Source organism: Bufo bufo, chromosome 3 (genome assembly GCF_905171765.1).
Source record: "Bufo bufo chromosome 3, aBufBuf1.1, whole genome shotgun sequence".
Taxonomy (NCBI): domain Eukaryota; kingdom Metazoa; phylum Chordata; class Amphibia; order Anura; family Bufonidae; genus Bufo; species Bufo bufo.
Window position 1 is genome coordinate 214,516,742 of NC_053391.1, and position 22,560 is coordinate 214,539,301.

A 22,560-nucleotide genomic window follows, 5' to 3' on the forward strand; every position below is an offset into this window, starting at 1 on the left:
CGCCGGGGCTTCCCCCAACGGCTCGTTACCACCCGTCTTTTAAGGGGGGAGAGGGCTGCCTTGTGTAACGAAGAACTGCTTGCGGTGAAATGGAGAGACAAGCGTGACGTTTACATGCTCTCCTCCATTCACGCAGACACGACAATCCAAATTGAACGAGCAACCAGTGTCATTGAAAAGCCCCTCTGTGTCCACAACTATAATTTGCTCATGGGAGGGGTGGACTTCAATGACCAGATGTTGGCTCCTTATTTACTCTCCCGCAGAACCAGACGCTGGTATAAGAAGGTGTCTGTATATTTTATTCAATTGGCTATGTACAGTCGTGGCCAAAATATTAGTTTTCGCAAAGTTTGCTGCTAAACTGCTTTTAGATCTTTGTTTCAGTTGTTTCTGTGATGTAGTGAAATATAATTACATGCACTTCATACGTTTCAAAGGCTTTTATCGACAATTACATGACATTTCTGCAAAGAGTCAGTATTTGCAGTGTTGGCCCTTCTTTTTCAGGACCTCTGCAATTCGACTGGGCATGCTCTCAATCAACTTCTGGGCCAATTCCTGACTGATAGCAACCCATTCTTTCATAATCACTTCTTGGAGTTTGTCAGAATTAGTGGGTTTTTGTTTGTCCACCTGCCTCTTGAGGATTGACCACAAGTTTTCAATGGGATTAAGATCTGGGGAGTTTCCAGGCCATGGACCCAAAATGTCAACGTTTTGGTCCCTGAGCCACTTAGTTATCACTTTTGCCTTATGGCATGGTGCTCCATCGTGCTGGAAAATGCATTGTTCTTCACCAAACTGTTGTTGGATTGTTGGAAGAAGTTGCTGTTGGAGGGTGTTTTGGTACCGTTCTTTATTCATTACTGTGTTTTTGGGCAAAATTGTGAGTGAGCCCACTCCCTTGGATGAGAAGCAACTCCATACATGAATTGTCTCAGGATGCTTTACTGTTGGCATGACACAGGACTGATGGTAGCGCTCACCTTTTCTTCTCCGGACAAGCCTTTTTCCAGATGCCCCAAACAATCGGAAAGAGGCTTCATCGGAGAATATGACTTTGCCCCAGTCCTCAGCAGTCCATTCTGCATACTTTCTGCAGAAGATCAATCTGTCCCTGATGTTTTTTTTGGGAGAGAAGTGGCTTCTTTGCTGCCCTTCTTGACACCAGGCCATCTTCCAAAAGTCTTCGCCTCACTGTGCGTGCAGATGCGCTCACACCTGCCTGCTGCCATTCCTGAGCAAGCTCTGCACTGGTGGCACTCCAATCCTGCAGCTGAATCCTCTTTAGGAGACGATCCTGGCGCTTGCTGGACTTTCTTGGACGCCCTGAAGCCTTCTTAACAAGAATTGAACTTCTTTCCTTGAAGTTCTTGATGATCCTATAAATTGTTGATTGAGGTGCAATCTTAGTAGCCACAATATCCTTGCCTGTGAAGCCATTTTTATGCAACGCAATGATGGCTGCACGCGTTTCTTTGCAGGTCACCATGGTTAACAATGGAAGAACAATGATTTCAAGCATCACCCTCCTTTTACCATGTCAAGTCTGCCATTTTAACCCAATCAGCCTGACATAATGATCTCCAGCCTTGTGCTCGTCAACATTCTCACCTGAGTTAACAAGACGATTACTGAAATGATCTCAGCAGGTCCTTTAATGACAGCAATGAAATGCAGTGGAAAGTTTTTTTTGGGATTAAGTTAATTTTCATGGCAAAGAAGGACTATGCAATTCATCTGATCACTCTTCATAACATTCTGGAGTATATGCAAATTGCTATTATAAAAACCTAAGCAGCAACTTTTCCAATTTCCAATATTTATGTAATTCTCAAAACTTTTGGCCACGACTGTATAATAGTTTTGTTCTCTTCAGTAAGGCTGGGAGAACAGGATCCTTCCTCAAATTTCAGGAAGAGATCATCGAGAACCTCCTGTATCCAGGAGGTTCTGTGGCCCCATCCACCAGTGTAGTGAGCCATCTACACGAGCAGCATTTCCCCAATGTCGTTGCTGGTACCTCAACCCAACCGCCACCCCGAAAAAGATGTTGTGTCTGTAGCAGGAGTGGAATAAGGCGTGACACCCGCTATTTCTGTCCTGATTGCCCTGACCACCCTGCCCTATGCTTAGGGGAGTGTTTCCGGATGTACCACACACAGGTACACTTAGTATAGGGATTGCGTGACACAGGACAGGCACACAGGGGTCTTAGGGCCCTTTCACTCACAGCTGCTGCAAACCTCTCCTTTCACCTGGGACAAAGTGCATAATGTACTTCGCCACATCTCTGGTGATTTGCGCTTTGCACATTGTCCCATGGGGAAGGAGAGGTTTGTCCTATAAAGGTAAAAAAATAAAAATCACAGGTAAGCAAAAAAAGTTATTGTTCCAAAAGTTCAATAAAGTTTATAAAAGTTAATGTTCTGTTTCAAATGTTATATAAAGTTAATGTTAATAAATTGATTGCGTTGCGGCCTGTTTTTTTTTTTTGTTTTGTTTTTTTACCTTCTTGGTGGACCAACCGATGAACCAGCTGCAGCACTGATGTGCATTCTGACAGAAGCATTGCGCTGCTGTCAGATTACACAAAAGTCGGTGTATGCGGCGCTGCAAGACGAGATTTCTCCTCTGCAGTAAAAAAGATATGTTTGCCGAGGCTTATGAGCTGAGGGGCAGTGTTCATATGCTTTGGCAAACACTTTGTATATAAAAAAATAAATAAATAAAATTCCGGCAATGATTTATTCATCCACATCGATTGATGTAAATGGAGAAATCGGGTTTGCCAGGGCATACGGGCTGAGTGGGTTTGGATATTGGGCAGAGCTCCTATGTCCTGGCAGACGCCTTTCCCCTCCTTTTTTTTTTTTGGCAAAGAATTTTTCATCCACATTGATCGATGCGAATGAAGAAATCTGTGCCGTTCATTTTTTCTTTCAGCCCAGAAGCTGAACGGAAAAAAAATATCTTATTACTCGTATGCTCAATATAAGGAGAATAGCAGAAACTCCTAATGCTGGCCATACATGTAATGATTGTGGAGACCCTCAAATACTGGGTGAGAGAAATATCTCTGTAAAATGACAACTTTGTATAAAAAAATGGGAAAAGTTATCTTTTACAGAGATATTTATCTCACTTATCGGTATATGTAAAAATACACCTCAAAACACATTGCCCTACTTCTCCTGAGTACGGCGATACCACATGTGTGACACTTTTTTTCAACCTAGGTGCGCAAAGGGGCCCAAATTCCAATGAGTATCTTTCCGATTTCACAGGGCATTTTTTACGCATTTGGATTCCAAATACTTCTCACACTTTAGGTCCCCTAAAATGCCAGGGCAGTATAAATACCCCACAAATGACCCCATTTTGGAAAGAAGACACCCCAAGGTATTTCGTGAGGGGCATGGCGAGTTCATGTAAAATTTTATTTTTTGTCACAAGTTAGTGGAATATGAGACTTTGTAAGAAAAAAATAAAAATAAAATAATCATTTTCCGCTAACTTGTGACAAAAAATAAAAACTTCCATGAACTCACTATGCCCATCAGCGAATACCTTAGGGTGTCTACTTTCTCAAATGGGGTCATTTGTGGGGTGTTTCTACTGTCTGGGCATTGTAGAACCTCAGGAAACATGACAGGTGCTCAGAAAGTCAGAGCTGCTTAAAAATGCGGAAATTCACATTTTTGTAAACGCTATAACTTTTGCGCAAACCAATAAATATGCACTTATTGCATTTTTTTATCAAAGACATGTAGAACAATAAATTTAGAAAAAATTTATATAGAAATGTAGTTTTATTTGAAAAATTTTACAACAGAAAGTGAAAAATGTAATTTTTTTTGCAAAAACTTTCGATCAATTTTGATTATATAAAAAAAAAGTAAAAATATCTCCGCAGCAATGAAATACCACCAATGAAAGCTCTATTAGTGAGAAGAAAAGGAGGTAAATTCATTTGAGTGGTAAGTTGTATGACCGAGCAATAAACCGTGAAAGAATGTAGTGCAGAATTGTAAAAAGTGGTCTGGTCATTAAGGGGGTTTAAGCTAGGGGAGCTGAGGTGGTTAAACTGATCCCCAATATTGTGCATAAATAATAAAATATCATCAGCATACATTAATCATTTTTCATCTCCTTTCACATATTGAAAACCTTTAAACTCCCTATCATTTCTTATTATACTTGCCAGGGGCTCGATCGCTATCGCAAATAGTAATGGGGAAAGAGTGCATACCTGTCTAGTGCCCCGATACAGGGCAAGAGGCAGGGACAAGCTCCCATCCACCATCAATCTAGCCCTCGGGTTGGAATATATAAGCTGAATCCATCTTATAAATCCCTCCCCTATGCCAACCCTTTTTAAGACTGCCCATAAATACTCCCACTCAATACAATCAAATGCCTTTTGGGCATCCAGTGAAAGTATAGCTTTCTCACCAGTTTCTGTTCTATTAGCCTCAATATTAAGGTACAACCTTCTTATATTTGAATATATCGTTCTACCGGGTATAAAATCTGTCTGATCTTCATGGATTATACCTTTGATCACCTTAGAGAGCCTACCTGCCAAGGACTTTTAGCCAGAATTTTTACATCTGTGTTTAACCAAAGATATTGGTCTATATGACCGGGGTCTCAATTGTTCTTTACCCTTTTTTGGAATTAATGTAATAATTGCCTCTTTCAGGAATCTGGTAAATCCCCTATTTTTTGAGCCTCACCCAATGTTATTTTTAATTTCTGGTATTAACACCTTGGAAAAAGTCTTATATATTTCAAAAGGGAGGCCATCACACCCTGGTGTTTTTGCAGGATTCACCTTACCCAAAACCTCGTTAATTTCTAAAATTGATATTTCTTTTTCCAAAACTATTCTATTTGGGCCCTGAGATATCTCTCTCAAGGCAATCTGGTCTAATATAAGTCCAAATCTATTTTTGAAATATTTTACCCTAGACTTATAAAGTTCCTGGAAATAGTCCACAAAAACTTTTTTAACTCCTTGGGTGAACTAATTATTTTGTCCATATTATCTCTAAACGCCCCTATCCAGGACTTTCCCTCTTGATTTTTTTACAATACTTGCTAAAATTTTACCAACCTTTTCTCCCTCTGAGGCTAACCGAAAACCCTGGAAGAGAAATTCTTTCCTACTTCAATCCTAATGGTATATTTTTAGCTTTTCCTGTTCCTCCTCCCATTCCTTCCTATTGTATTCAGTGGGGTTCGTTATACATGTATTCTTGCCTTCTTCTAGTTTTTTTTCAATGCATTGCCTCTTTCCTTAGTACTTTTCTTCTAGTAATTCACCTTTTTAAACAACAATCCTCTTAAGTATGCCTTGGCGGTATCCCCAAACTATCAATCTGCTAGCGGAATTATTATTCTCCTGGAAAAAAAATTTTTATTCCTCATTATACTCTCTTTATCTGAATCAATGATAACCAATGAGCGTTAAAACTTAAACATCTGGCAAGTTATTCTTTCTATTCAAATTCTAGTTCCATTACCCACAGCACTATGATCGGATAAAGCCATAGGCAAATACTTTATCTTAATCCTGTTTTGGGACATTAGATTTTTATTTCCCAAGACCATATCTATTCTTGCACCAGGTTTGGTTGATGTTTTAGAATAACAGGAACTACATGATTTCTTCCGGGTTCTGATAGCGGCCAAACATCAATCCAGTTAAATTCCAAGGCCAGTTTAAACAAATCTACATTTGTATTCTTCCCCTCTGCTAGACATTCTATCCCTGAGTGGGTCCATTACAGCATTATAGTCTCCCTATCGCATTCATTATGCATTCTTGTGTATACAACATGAATCTATGTAATCATTACAAGACATCTGGCTTATATGGTGGTGGAATATATATATTTGCGATTACTATTTTAACCCCTCTCCTAGTATTGCATTGTAAAAAGAGGTACCTACCACAGTCGTCGCATGTATGCAAACCACATCAAATTTAATTTATCATGTATCAGAATGGAGACCCCTCTTGAGTAGGTAGTGTATACGAATGGTACCCTTCAACTATCCATCTCTTCTCCAACCACCTTAAGGATTCTTTATCTAGGTGTGTCTCTTGAGCGCAAACGATGGCTGCAAGACCCTCTTCATCCACTCAAGGATTGCATATCCTCTTTACTCTCTCTCGTAAACCTCTCACGTTCACCTGAAAGAATCCTAACCATCCTAGCAGAGAGGGGAGAAAAAAAACCAAAAAAAAACCATGTCCCCTCTCCCTCTTCTCAAAAATACCTCCACCCTCCCACCCTAAATAGCCCCCCCTCTCTGCTTGTCAGCTAGTCGGGGCGGCCTCCATTACTTAGGCATAATGGCTCCTTATCCCCCCTACACCCCCCCCCTCAAAGGTCCATCAAATCCCACACCCATTCGCTAATCTCAAGTGGCGTTTGAAAAAAATCAATTCCCCTTCCTTTGTGTTCACCCTTAATTTTGCGGAAAAAGTAGACTATACTTCAAACCTGCCTCACTTAGTCTCTTTTTAACAAATTATGAACTCTTTTCTACGTGCATGGTGTCAGCCTGAGAAATCTTGGACGAGTCTTATCTTTTCACCATGTATCTGGTATTGTCACGGATGGTGTTGCAGAAAGCTGGACTTATAAATAAACATCCGACTGGCTTGATCCCAAACTAAGGAGCATATGGGTAAGCCCTATAAAACCCTAGAGCTCTCCTTGACTGCCTATGCCCATGCAAAGGTCTTTATGGTAGACGATTGCATGCCCACGTACCTAATACTGTGTGACACCTGAAAACCCTATAATAGTGAGGGGACCCGACCACTGGCTCCCTGCACTTAATATGGACGGAGTCAGGGTCACCTAGAATCAAGCCAGAAAGTAAACACAAATAAAGGAAAAAGACTTATCTGAAGAATCAGCAGTAGCAGCCTTTAGCAGTGAACAACTCATCCAGGAAGTAGTATAAACCGCAAAGTGAGGCAGTATGGGAGGGAATATAAAGGGAGACAATTAGTGTAAATAGGTGACAGCTGGGAGAAGGAAAGGAGATGGCAAAGTGAAACCAAAAGAAAGAACGTCATGCAAGAGGTAGAGAAGCACATCTAACAGACCTTCTCACAGAACAGGTGGTGACAGTACCCTTCCCTCTATGGGTGGACTCCGGACACTCAGAGCCCACCTTCTCAGGATGAGACCTATGGAAAGCCCTGATGAGACGAGTGGCCTTAATGTCCGCCACTGGGACCCACATCCTCTCCTCAGGACAATAACCCTCCCAATGAACGAGGTACTGGAGAGAACCACGGATAATGCGAGAATCCACAATCCTAGAGACCTTAAATTCAAGATTACCATCAACAACAATCGGAGGAGGAGGCAAAGAGGAGGGTACAGTGGGTTGGACATAAGGTTTTAATAGGGACCTGTGAAAAACATTATGGAATCTTCCAAGCCTGAGGAAGATCAAGAACGGAAGGCAACGGGATTGATGACGGACAAGATCTTGTAAGGCCCAATAAACTTAGGACCCAACTTCCAGGAGGGAACCTTAAGTTTGATATTCTTTGTAGACAAACACACCAGATCACCCACATTCAGGTCCGGACCAGGCACACATCTCTTATCCGCCACACGCTTATATTTCTCACTCATCCTCTTCAGATTACCCTGAATCTTTGCCAAATAAATGACAAAGACGAGGAAAATCTCTCCTCATCAGGTAAACCAGAAGACCCCTCTCCAGAGAATGTCCCAAACTGCGGATGAAACCCATATGCACCAAAAAATGGTGACTTATCAGAGGACTCCTGGCGACGGTTATTTAAAGCAAACTCAGCAAGGGACAAAAAAGAACACCAATCCTCCTGATTCTCCGCCACAAAACAGCGCAGATAAGTCTCCAGATTCTGATTGACGCGTTCGGTCTGACCATTCGACTGTGGGGTGAAAAGCAGAAGAGAACGACAATCGAACCCAAGCGAGAACAGAAGGCCTTCCAGAATCTGGAAACAAATTGCGTGCCCCTATCAGAAACGATGTCTGAAGGAATGCCATGCAATTTAACAATGTGATCAACAAACACTTGCCCCCAGCGTCTTAGCATTGGGTAACCCAGGAAAGGGAATGAAATGCGCCATTTTGCTAAAACAGTCCACTACTACCAGAATCACAGTCTTCCTCGAGGAATGAGGCAGGTCCGTAATGAAGTCCATGGACAGATGCGTCCAAGGACGGGAAGGAATGGGTAATGGGAGGAGAGAACCCGATGGCCGTGAATGAGGGACCTTGGCACGAGCGCAGGTCTCGCAAGGCTGCCACAAAACCCTCAACTGTCTTATGAAGAGCCGGCCACCAGAATCTCTGAGCAATGAGATCCACTGTGGCTCTACTCCCCGGGTGCCCAGCAAGGACCGTATCATGGTGCTCCTTAAAAACCTTGTGTCGTAAAGAGAGAGGCACAATCAACCTCCCAGGGGGACAAAGATCAGGAGCCTCTGCCTGGGCTGCCTGAACCTCTGCCTCCAAATCAGGATAAAGAGCCGAGACGACCACCCCTTCAGCCGAAATGGGACCCGGGTCTTCAAAGTTCCCCCCTCCCGGAAAACAACGTGACAGGGCATCCACCTTCACATTTATAACCCCAGGGCGGAAGGTAGCAACAAAATTAAACCTAGAAAAGAACAAAGACCATCTGGCCTGTCTCGGGTTCAGACGCTTGGATGATTCCAAGTAGGCCAGATTCTTATGGTCTGTAAACACGGTAAAAGGGGTGTCTGGCTCCCTCTAACCAACTGGCGCCATTCCTCAAAAGCTAATTTGATGGCCAACAACTCCCTATCTCCCACATCGTAATTTCTCTCTGCAGAGGAGAGTTTCCTTGAGATAAATGCACACGGTCGCCATTTGGCAGAAGAGGGACCCTGAGATAAGACCGCACCCACACCCACCTCAGAAGCGTCCACCTCTACAATGATACTAGAAAAGGCTTTAAGCGCATCTACCGACCACGAAGAAAAATCTACCCCCTTTTTAGTCATATCAGTGAGTGGCTTAACACAGGGAATAAATCAAAATGAACCTTCTGTAATAATTGGCAAAACCCAAAAACCGCATCAGCGCCTTCTGATTCTCAGGAAGCTCCCAATCAAGCACAGCGCTGACCTTCTCAGGGTCCATGCGAAAACCAGAAGTGGAGAGAAGAAAACCAAGAAATTGAATCTCCGGAACCGCAAACACACATTTTTCCAGTTTAGCGTACAATTTATTCTCCCGCAGAATCAGCAAGACCTGACGTAGGTGGTCTCGATGAGTCTTGAAATCAGGAGAAAAAATCTAAATGTCATCTAGATACACCACAAAAAAGGCTTTAAAACATATAACTGCACCGCTATATGGCTAATATGACTTTTTTTCACTAATACACCCCAAAAAGGCTGTAATTTTGTCACTTCACCACAAAACGACTAACAAGCTTTCTTTTTCCACTAATACACCCCAAAAAAGGCTATAATTTTGTCACTTCACCGCATAACGGCTAATAAGACTTTTTTTCCCACTAATTGTCACGGATGGTGTTGCAGAAAGCTGGAACTTATAAATAAACATCCGACTGGCTTGATCCAAAACTAAGTAAATAGTTTACAGCTGGGAGAAGGAAAGGAGATGGCAAAGTGAAACCAAAACAAAGAACGTCATGCAAGGGGTAGAGAAGAACGTCTAACAGATCTTGTCACAGAACTGGCGGTGACAGGTATTTTTCAGAGGTTCTAGCATCAGACAGTATTGTATCTCGATCCTTAGCAAGTAAGCATTTAAGCAACATAATTTTTTGTGGGGACCCTATGTGCTCTTTTGATAGCGAACAAAGGGGAAAGAGTACCCTCCCTACAGTTCTCCTTTATCCATCTCTCCATAAATTCGATACAGTTGTCCCCTTCTGCCCGTTCTGGGATCCCTACACATCTTATATTTGTTATTCTCGCTCTATCTTCTTGATTTATTAATTTTTGTTCCATCTTGCCATTCATCTGTTTTAAAGATACAACCTCCTTCTCTAGATTCTGAACAGCAGAGCTCCAGAGCAGGAATCCTTTTTCCATCTCATGTAATCGCTGCCTTATTTTCTCCATCTCATCCCGTATTACACTGACATCAGTTTGCACTGCCCCGATCTGTATCAATATATTCCCCATTACATTTTCCATCCTCGAGACAGTGCAAAATATGTCCTTCATCATTTTTACATCTATCTCTGTGACTACCGCAGAGGGTCCCCGTTCTCCCACTCCACCCGTAGATCCGTTCTCCTGCGTCAGAACATGGAACTCTACATTTTTTCTTCTTGTAGGGAACTAGAACCTGGGGAGTTTGGGACCAGAAATGTATTTAAACCCTGTTGTTTGTCCCAGTCTCTAACCCTGTTACTGATCTCCTACCACTACCACCAGTAGGGCCACGCTGTTCCTCCTTTTTCTTAGGGGCATTTTATAAACTAGCTCTTGTCTCTTTTTCCCTTTTCCAGTACTCCTTCCTCCCCTTTCCCTCTTCCTCGCTACCTTCTCCACTACCTTTTTCCTTTTCCTTCTCTCCTCCTCTCCTCCTCTCTCTTCACCCAGCACTGTCACAACCCTTCCCAACCGTTCTCTCGCAAATACAGATGTAGAGTTGTCTTATTCAGAGACATTAAATCTGTTAACATATAATAACGCTAAAGTATGCAATATAATAACATATTGTAACAAGCAATCCAATTAGACACAGCCGTATATTACAGCATAGACCAGAAGGAAAAAGATTATTTGAGAGAAAGGGTATTAATAATAGGAGGGAAAAAGAGAGACAGAAAAAAAAAAAAAAAGTCCAGCAGCCGAATTATGAACATTTTCCTAGTGTCCAGAAGTATCGCATACATAACTCTGAGAAGCAATGTCCAGCAATCCGAGCACGTTTGGTCAAAAAGGGAAAGAAGGAAAAGTCGCAAATTCAACAAAACAAGTACCAGCCTTGTACCTTTAGTGAGAGGGGTTAAGCTACATTAGAATGAGTTAATCCCTGGTTAGTCTGGGAGAGTTTGGAGGTGTTAGAGGGGGTTAGTCTTGTAAAAAGTCCCTGGTTTGTCCTATGGAAAGATTTTCTTCAGAGGGTTAGATTTAAAGGTCAATATTGAAATTACGATAGGGGTATAAATGTAAATACGAACGATTAAATAAAATTAAAACATATTAAAACATCAACAATCAGAAAATAAAAATAGTTTACAAAGGAATGATATGTGCCACTCTCTGGTTTTAAGTGGCAGGAAAAAAATGACAGGTAATGAAATCCCTTTAAATTGAACTTTAATAAAGGACTAGAAAAGGATATATGTTAAAGGGGTTGTCCCCACAAAAAATATTCTACAGTTTTCAAACCAGCCACTGGATCTGAATATTGTAACTGCATGTAATGCCATCTGCATATAGTCCTATGCTATCTTCCCTGCAGCCAATCCTGATTCTTTTATATATAGAGTCCGAGCATATTTTAATGATAAGAGGTAGCGTGACACCGAGATAGGGAACAACCATAACTAACACCCTAACCAATTTTTTTATATATATGATAAATATCCACCAGGCAAACCTATTTGCAAATCCAAATTTATGGAGTGAAGCCCATAACTTCTGTTTCCTCCAACCAGCCTGGATGGAACTAATAATTTTGTGAACAATAAAATTTCAAGCTATTGGCTAGTATCACCAGTATCTTGTGGACAACACTTCTTAGGGCTTGCCAAGTTTCGATATGAAAAATATTGTGGCTTTAAGAAAATCTAGCAGTTTACCCTCCCAAGAGGCTGCATTTTATATTTAAGGAGTTTGGGAGAGAGCTGATCCATATACTTTGTATACCTCCTGAGGGATACTTAAGGGTGCCAAGGGTTTCCCCCTTATAGAGAAAATGGAGATTGTGTCAGCTTCTGTCCTTCTGTTGAGAAGAGAGCTTCTAAAATTCTACAACTCTCATGAAATGTGATCTCATCTAAATATTGGAGTAGATTATCTTGAAGTAGTGTCCATTAGATTTAATAAATACTCGACAAGACACTGTATTTACAGGGTTGACCAAAATTGTGATATTAGGCTATAGGAGGTTGAAAACAGGGGGTGAGGCATTACTCTATCACTCTATGAACTAAATGATTTAATTGATAGATGTTGCCTTATCCTTTGGGAACTGTAGGTATCTGGGCCCTCTCTGTAACCAGTAAAACCATTTACTTACAGTACTTTATTCACAAAGTATAAAACTGTAACCTTCAAATCTTTTGGTGACATATTCTTGAATATTGATTCCTTGCTATGTAACATTTTTATTCATGTCTAGAACTCCTAGTGCTAATAGAAAGGGTAAAATTAGTCAAACTGGATAGGTTATAAGTCCAACTCAATGGGACCTCACATCAGAATATCTATTTCATCGTACAATAATGCATTTGAGCATTGATACAGCAGGTGCTTATGAAATTTCTACAGATAAAAAGCCTCCATCCTCATTTGTAATAGGCGTGCTGCTCACAAGCTTACATTTTCTTTTCCAGCCACAAACCTTACAAAAATGCTCATGCAGTCATTCCCAGCTCATGCTCTAACAATGTGAGAGCCTCAGGGATGGAGCAGCTAATGACCCAATCTCAAAAAGCCTGCAATTAACCTATTCGCCAGTCACACTGTGGAGGTACACACCTCCTCTAAGCTTCTCAAAATCTAGTCTAGTGGTTGCAAATGAAACAAGCAGACAATCAGTCATCCTGGTAAGCAAACTGCTGGGACTGCTCTCCAGATATTAAAGTCAGCATTATAATAGCTGTTCGTTAGCCAGCAAACTACTTTTTCTGGGTTGAATTTGTCTATTAAGCCCAAAGATTATATACTTATGCTACTAAAGTTTAAACAAATTTACCTTAATGACCAAAGAAAAATTATCTTAAATCAGTTCCCATCAAAGCTAGACCTATTACATAAATATTGATCTGTTAATTGTCAGACAGAACTGGGGCACCAAAGCAGCTAAATTGGAGAGGGACTCCAGAGCTGTGACCTTTGCGAAGATTGCAGGGGATTAGGGGGAACTATTGTTGCTCACCTGAAAGAAGGCAGCTGACAATCTTTAACAGCAAACTGCCTTTTCACCAATATATAAAGCGAGTAAAAGAAATGAATAAAATATCTACATAGCACATACAGTATCAGTACACTACAACATTTCTCATTTCAGAGTTAGCCTAGGGCAGTTCCTTTCAGCATCCTCTCACAGTACAGATTGCATATCTCAGCAGTACGTTAATCAAACAAATGTTTCAGAATGCCTTATGTCACCATTCGCTGGTTGCAATCAGATGCTGAGGGCACTCAGCTGACATAATACTGTCACCAGGCTATAGTAGATATTCCATGCCATGGTATTTGTAGCCCTACACTCCATTAAAACATGACAAATTGGCTGCATGATCCCAAGTTTTCATCATCATTACAAGATGGTTTCTGTGTTATGGCACCTAGTAGTATCCATGACACTGCTACCATCTCTACCATAAATGATTAGATGTGTATAACATGAGTCCAGCAAGGCCATTCTGTCCAGCCCCCAATCATTTAGTGGCAGACATGCCAGTGGTGCATAGTGCAGGTGCAAGAAAAGGTAAGGTCAAACATTGTACTGTGTGGCTCTCTCTCAGACTGTGTGGTCTTCAGATCCCTGTGGCAATTCAGAAAAAGAGCAGATGACATGGAGAGGTGGCCATGCATGTATGCTTTGTAATTTACGGGACCATTGAAACACTTGACTGTTTCAGCTACTCATAAGCTACAATGAAGAGAAATGCACTTTTTGGAGTGTCAACTGAGAAAGGGACCCTATCCCCTTCACCTTCCTTCCATAGATGGGAGTCCTCGAGGTGCAACAGCTATCTACCAGGCATTCATGACATATATTTTTGATATGCAATTAATGTTCTAGATGGTAATGCCCTTCTAAGTTTTATTGTACACACACATTAGTTGTGTCCAGCTCCTGCCACAAAGCAGCTAGCTGGACACAACTGATATACTGCAGCTATTCTATAAGTCAATGACCCATCTAGATTTTTGAGGTAATGTGTCAAGATGCGACCTTATCTCGTAGTATCTGCTTGGCTTGAAGCCTTTTTTGTTGCAAAATTTCAAAATGTTGCACACATTTGTACAATTTGGCACACAAATTACATTGTGATTTCTCTGTCTAATCTTATTTTTTACAAGGTTTCCATCAGTTTGTACCCAACCAGGGGACTGGAGAACACTTGAAATTTGTTTAGCAACTTTTTACAATAAATCTCCATGAATGAATGTGGCTAAAAATGTAGCTCTGCCCATGAAACATCTGGCCAGCCCTTACTAATTGTAAACTGCTGGCCATAGCGCAAGCCACACAAAAAATAGGGTAAACACTTCATAAATTTTATGGTGCAGGGTATTTTATACATTATCCTGTTTGTGCACAATTTGGTGCATCTAGGTTTAGAAAAATCTTTTGTGCCTAGTCAAAAAGGGTAAGTGGCTTTGCAAGAAAGGGCATGGCCTAAGATGCAACATTTTGCGCCAAAACTCCACCTCAATTCTGGCATAAAATTCTTTCTCAAAGTAAGCTAACCAATAGGTTTAAAAATTAGTCAAAAGTGTCTATCCGCTGCACCAAATTTACCACCAAATAAGCCTGAGACCATTGTTGTGATAAATCTGTGTGCAGGTCTGACCACCTGTCCAAGTTTATGCCTTGTATAGAATAAGTAACTTTTCCCCATATATTGAACTGTAAAAGAGCCTTAAAGGGTATTCTTGCTTCACAACACTGATGGACTACTTCAGGATAAGCTATCATTATCAGAACTGTGGGGCTCCAACTCTCAGCAACCTAACGATCTTCAAGCCTGCAGCCTTTCAGTGTTTACCTACATGCTGCCTACATAGTAAGCGTGGGGCAAGGTAAAATTATAGCTTTATTCATATTTGAGTGAGCAGGATAACGCTGCAATCCCACTGTACTACTGCCACTATGTAGAAGGTGGTGCAGCAGGTAAAATTGATGTGGCTGTAAGGCCCTTTAAACAGCTGATTGGTGGGGTGTCGGAGATGGACCCCCACCAATACTGATATGACAATGACAGCCTATTTGAGACGTTTTAAGGAAGCCTGTCAAATTGAACATGCTGTCCTATCTGCAGGCAACCATGTCAGGGCAAGAGGAGCTGAGTAGTTTGATATCTGCTTCTTGCTTGCGTACAATTCAATCTAAATCAATCTAAGCTACCTGAGTCCAGTGGTTGGTCCTCATTCAAATCATTGGCATCCCCGCCCGTGTGAGATGTATCTTTGTACAGTTGTCAATACCTCAGTAGGACCCCTCTCTGGAAACGTATGCCCAGACGGAGCATAGAATTAAATCTATAAATTATACAGTTATTCCTGTGGAGCCACCGTATGGTGCGTCTAGGGGAAATATCATAATAATCATGAGTATTACGCCCCCATACAGGTTTCAGGAGCTGTAATATGGCCATATGCATGAGGGATTATCTTTATAATTGTAAAAAAAAAATTGATCAAATTTTATTCTTCATTTGACTCAGTCTTTTTTTTAACTGTGAACCTATATCAATGGACAGAAGAGTTATCAGCCGTGTGGTCAAGGGACTCAGGACAGCATGTTCTTAAACATTCCAGTGGAACACATCTAGTGTAAGATCTGGGAATATGCAAAGTGAAGGATACAATCTGTTACTGAATACTATGTCTGTCTAAAAAAATCGTTCTCCTCATTGCCAAATGGTGCCATAGCTAGGCAGATTTGCCTTTCACGATTTTGGGAAAGCAGGATTACAACCAGGTCGATCTGTAATACAGACTGCAGAATACTAAATCTACCAAGATAAATCGCTCTCCTCACTCATAAATGATGCCATAGCTACCTGTACTTTTAAAACTTGGATAGGGGGTCACTCAGTATCAGGTAAACACACGATAGATTGGTATCCACATTAAACTTTATAGGCATAAAATATAGCAAGCTACAATATCGCATGCAGATTAAAACATCTCATAAAAACACAATTGCAAACAACACTAAAAATATATATATGCTGGAAAAAAAATATATATATACCGCACTCAGATGCCACACTTAGCACAAAGTCCCAATATCAATAATCGCAATGGCCGCAATGTGGGGGAATAAAAAGATGGCCCAGATGACGAGTCCGTCTAGTTTAGGTCAAACTGTTATCAAACGGAGCTGTAAAAAGTCATCAATTCATCTATATAACGTATATAGCAAAAGAGATGGGTACAGTTGTATTAGTTCAAGTAATGTAGAAGAAAATGATAGGGGCACTCACCCGGGTGTTGCAAAAAAGGATCTTTAATCCAGTATGGATACATACAAGGTAAGAGCAGGCTGGGGCGGATGCAGACGAGTGTGCTGAGTGATCAGCTGGCGACAGCCATTTCGCCCACCTTGCGCTTCCTCTGGCCTCTGACCTCATCACGCTACTTGCATACTCCCCTTTATAACAGGTGTCCAGCTGTCAGACATTCTCCGTCGTAGGAGCAAATCAATAGTAAACTTACAGGTAATAGCTGAAACATTAAATGTGAGTAGCAAACATAACATAACCCCTGACAAACATAAACAATTATTGCACTGGCTAATCTAAATACGTGTTACCTATAGGTAGACACTTAACTCGTTGCAGTCATTCAATCCTAATAATCCCATCGCATTGGTGCGAATGATCCAGTCAGCCTCCCTCTGCATTAAGAGGCGATCCCTGTCCCCACCAGCAGGTGGGGCGGGTACATGTTCCAAGGCTACAAATTGTAGGCATTCCACATTTCCATCATGCAAATTCACCACGTGCCCAATCAATCTGGGACATCCTTTTCCCGACTTAACAGAGTTAATATGCTCTCTAAATCTTTCACACATAGGGCGGATCATCTTCCCTATGTAAAAAGACCCACAGGAGCACAACACGAGATAGACTACATATTTAGTTTTGCACGTGGTGAACTGCATGAGTTCATGTTTAATGCCAGCAAAAAAGACAAACCTCCATTTTATTATATGTTTACAAAAAGAGCAATTGCCACATCTGTGGCTACCTGTTGGAGTACTTTCAGTCAGCCAATTTTTTGTCCTCGTGACTTTTAATCTACTTCTCACTAGTTTGTCCTTAATTGTATGACACCTCTTAAAGGTGATGAGCGGTTTATTTTCCACTTTGTCCTGTAGTCCCTCCTCATTCCTGAGAATCCCCCAGTTTTTGTATATGGCCTGCTTAATTACATCTGCCAAAGGGCTGTACTTGAAGGCAAAGGCAAATCTCTCCATATTATTTTTGGATGTATTATCCTTTTGCTTTTTATCTTTGTCTCTGCCTTCAAGTAATACCCTCTGAGTAAACTGACCTGCCTTAGTAAGTGCCAAGTCTAGAGAATGTTCAGGGTAACCCCTTTCGAGTAATCTGTTCTTGAGTTCCAGGGCCTGCTGTCTAAAGCCCATCTCTGTACTGTTTATGCGTTTAAGCCTAATAAATTGGCACTGCTCATTTTACGCTACGTGGATGATAACTGTCATGGTGCAGCAGGGAATTAGTGGCCGTGGGCTTGCGATAGCCCTTAGTGACTATTGTGTTACTCTCTATAGTGACCATGACATCAAGAAATTCTAATGATTCACCTCCGAAATTCATAGTGAATTTTATGTTCATGTCATTATGGTCATTGAGGAAACACACAAACACCTAGGGCCCTGCCACACCATGAAAACATCATCCACGTAGCGCAAAAATAGTTTAATGTATCGTAGATACGGATTTGAAGTGGAGTATACAAAACGGTCTTCAAAAACTGACAAAAATAAATTAGCAAAGGTGCAAGACACAGGTGTGCCCATGGCCGTACCATAGATCTGCCTGTACCAGCATCCCCCAAATGTAAACACATTGTTGCTGAGTACAAAGTTCAATGCTTCTTGGACGAAGCTGCAATAGGTGTCACTCTTGTCTGTGTTGCTGAGAATTTTGATGACAGCTTGCACACCCTTCCCGTGAGGGATACGAGTGTACAAGCTTTCCACATCAAGTGACACCAAACTAAAATCATCCTGCCACTGGAAGTGATTAAGTACCTCCAGGAAGGAGTTAGTGTCTTGTAAATAGGTAGGCGCATGTGACAAGAGTGGTCTAAGCAGCCAATCCAAATATTTGGATAGAGGTTCAGTCACTGACCCTATCCCTGCCACAATGGGGCGTCCAGGTGGATGGGTCAGTGACTTATGGACTTTTGGTAAAAAGTACCATGTAGGTTTACTGGGGGATGGTGGTACAAGCCGATCCATGATGCGCGCCGTAAAAAAAAATCTAAATCAATATATCGCGTAAGTCGCGAAGTTGCACCAAAATAGTGGGAATAGGATCCCTGTCAAGTTTATGATAGACGGAAGTATCTCCTAACTGCCTCCTGCATGTAGTATTCCCTAGTAAGAAGTACAATATTGCCCCCCTTGTCTGCCGGTTTCACTATGATGTTGTCATTATTGGAGAGCCATTTCATGGCTGACCATTCTTCATTAGTGATGTTGCTATCTGCACTATGATATATAAGAGCCTTAACATCTCTCAATACCTGTTTATGGAATACATCAATGCTACTTCCGGCAGGCAAGGGGGGACAATATGTGGACTTAATGCCACCCCTAAAAGAACTCACTTCTAAGGTAGGAACCCGGGGATCATCCAATTCCATATCCGTCAGGCCTTCAAGGCAGGCAATTTCTCTTTCACTGAAGGGCTCTTCAATATTGAAACCCAAAAAGTTGGTATATGCTGGGATTTCTCCCTCCTTCTTAGAGCCCTCAGTGGAAGGGGAATTACTATATATTTTGTGTAGCTGTAACTTCCGAATGGCCCTAAATAAGTCGACTTCAAAAGCAACGGGATTGAATTTCTCCACCAGACTGAAATTAAGTCCTTTGTCAAGAACCGTCACACAAGGGGGGAGGAAGTGGGAGCGTAGTTAGGTTGATTACAAGATTGGCAGTAGATGCAGTGGTAGGCAAGTCCGTCACTGACGCCAAGAGACTTGTTTCTTGTTGCGTGTTGACTTTCTTGTGGATCTTCTCTCTCCTCTTCCTACCCCTTCTTGTGTTGCGTCTAAAGGGGGATAATTATCATCCATTCTTTTATTGGTGTTAATGTCATCAGACAAACTAGAGTCACTGTCCGTTGTCCAGTAGTCGCTTTTGTTTTTTCTCTGGGGACGTCTTTTTCGTTGTCTTCTTTTATTCTAATCAAATATTTTCCCGCTATCATAGTCACACTTATCGCGTAAGAATTTATCCTTTTTTCTTTCTTTTATCTCTGATTGTGTAATCACTAACTTCTTGTTTAGTTTCTTGTCGAATAACATCATTTGGCTTTCAGTTAATCTATGTGTGAGTTCACTTCTTGCATTTTTCAACTCTTCAGTAATTTTGTAATATTCTTTTTCTTCCCGTTTTAAAACCACGGAAAGTATTTGGGATGAAAATTGCATGTGGAGCTCTTTCCACTCTGCAGCAAAAGCTTGGTCATCCTCATATTGGAGGAGCTCTTTGTAGACCCTGAGGCCTCTAGGGACTCTGCCACTCGCTTTGTATGATTTTAAGGAGTTGACCGTCCAAAAAAGTCGCACCTCTTTATCCGCCAAATTGGTAACACGTATTTCAAGGGCCTTAGTGCTACATGATTGCAGTGTGCCGCGGGAATTGCACTCAGCAAAAAACGCATCCGCCCCTTCTCTGCCTGTATTCAGACTGACATACTCCTCCTCAGTTGCCATATCTTCTGTGGTATTCATAGCGTATGCAGGATCAAACAAGCGTGCTCTGCCTCACAAAGTAGGAGAATAATAAATGTCAATATATATAGAAAAGTGAGGCGGCACTGCGAGCATCTCTGACCGAAACAGAAGTGGAAACTGCGCAGTACAGTCGAGAAGCACCCCTCAGTGGTGCTCTGCTATCAGAAAGGAGAGACACGATGATGATCAAGTAATGTAGAAGAAAATGATAGCGGCACTCACCCGGGTGTTGCAAAAAAGGATATTTAATCCAGTATGGATACATACAAGGTAAGAGCAGGCTGGGGAGGATGCAGACGAGTGTGCTGAGTGATCAGCTGGCGATGCCCGTTTCGCGCACCTTGCGCTTCCTCTGGCCTCTGACCTCATCACGCTACTTGCATACTCCCCTTTATAACAGGTGTCCAGCTGTCAGACATTCTCCGTCGGGAGTAGCGAACATAACATAACCCCTGACAAACATAAACAATTATTGCACTGGCTAATCTAAATACGTGTTACCTATAGGTAGACACTTAACTCGTTGCGGTCATTCAATCCTAATAATCCCATCGCATTGGTGCGAATGATCCAGTCAGCCTCCCTCTGCATTAAGAGGCGATCCCTGTCCCCACCAGCAGGTGGGGCGGGTACATGTTCCAAGGCTACAAATTGTAGGCATTCCACATTTCCATCCATGCAAATTCACCATGTGCCCAATCAATCCAAACAGTTGTATTAGTTAGTTGGTTGTACGTTAACCACGTCTTTATCCAGTAATCACTGGGTCTTTTGCCTGGCGTAATGTTCGTATCAGTCCACCTGTATTCGATATGATGAATTCGGACGTGATCGATGTTCCCAATGTTGAATGATACACGGTCGAAATTAATAATATGGAGCGACTCCCTATTTCGATGATCCCTCACTGTTGTTACCCAAGCGCGTTTCGGAATAAAGGGACCCCATCCTTCAGTGGGTTTAAAACAGTGGATGTGTAATGTCCTCTTTTATCTGGTGTCATGATAGGAAATATGGGTTGGAACATGGGTTGGACCAGTGAGGGATATCTGAAAACCAGGGAATCAATTCCAAGAATTTGGGACTTGTCCTTTCTGAGCCTAATGTGTATGTTATAAACATTAGTTTCCAGATCCTTGTGCTCATGGGTTTATTATCATGATTAAATTTCATACGGTATAATATACTTTAAACCGGACTAATAGTATATAATAATATGCAGACCCCTAAAAACACATAAAAACCGAAAAAACGCATGTGCGTTTCTGTGCGTTTTCAATGCGTTTTTTCAGGATTAGCTAAAATGAATCAGAATAATACAATGCGATCACTTATGAAATTAAAATGGATAATTAATGCATTGTACACACATAATCATGTCACGGATTAAAATCGGGATAGCAATTCATATAACAATATGTATATATTCACTCTTATCATTATATATTTAAAAAGGGGTGTCAGCAGCTTTTATATTCGGCTTCAATATAGATATAGATGAAGAGAGGCGCTGAGCTGACAGGAAAGAGAGATCTGGGTGCTGGGAAAACAGTCTGACCCAGATGTCCCTGTCCCCACCCAGGCCAACGCCCCATTTATAGGAAGCCGAACATTTCCATGTCAGCATTGAAGCCTCTCGGTAATAGGGTATCGAATTCAAATATCTCTTAGATTCCATTCTGGACATCTGGAGGATATGGTTACCCCTCTCCAATGTGTATTTAACTATTTAACGCCATATATTTAAGGCTTGATGGGTCACTTCATGGTGATCTTTATAATGTTTGGATAATGAATGTAATTCGTACCCTTTCTTTATATTTGAGACATGTTTCTGATACTCTCTACCTGTACTTTTAATTCATACCAGACTGGAATGTGTCAGATTTTTTAATCACTTTTTCTTAAAGGGTTTCTGTCATTAGAAAAATAATTATGCATCTGGCTGACATTAGCGATGTGCTAATGTCAGCAGAACATAACTGTATGATTTTAAGGTCCCTGCCTGCCGCCGTTCCCTCCAAAATAAAGACTTTTATTATGTGCTACTGGGGCGTTGATGCAGCACCTAGAGGCTCCGTCTTTCTCACCCTTTGGCACGGCCCATGTCCAGTTGGCGCAGGCCGCCAGGTTTTAATGGGGCACTGAGGAGGAACTAGGACACCAATCAACTGGACATGAGGGTGAGAAAGGGTGAGAAGACAGAGCCTCTAGGTGCTGCAGCAACGCCCCAGTAGCACCTAGAGGCTCATTTATTTTGAGGTAACGGCGGCATGCAGGGACTTAAAAATCATACAGTTATGTTCTGCTGACATTAGCACATCGCTAATATCAGCCAGATACATAACAATTTTTCTAATGACAGAAACCCTTAAAAAAAATTGTGAGAGGTTAAGCATAAAACTGTGAATCTACCATTTTGCTTTTTTTTTCTGTTTCGCCGTTTGCAGTATGGGAAAAATATTTTTACATTTTAATAGTACAGTCGTGGCCAAAAGTTTTGAGAATGACATAAATATTGGAAATTGGAAAAGTTGCTGCTTAAGTTTTTATAATAGTAATTTGCATATACTCCAGAATGTTATGAAGAGTGATCAGATGAATTGCATAGTCCTTCTTTGCCA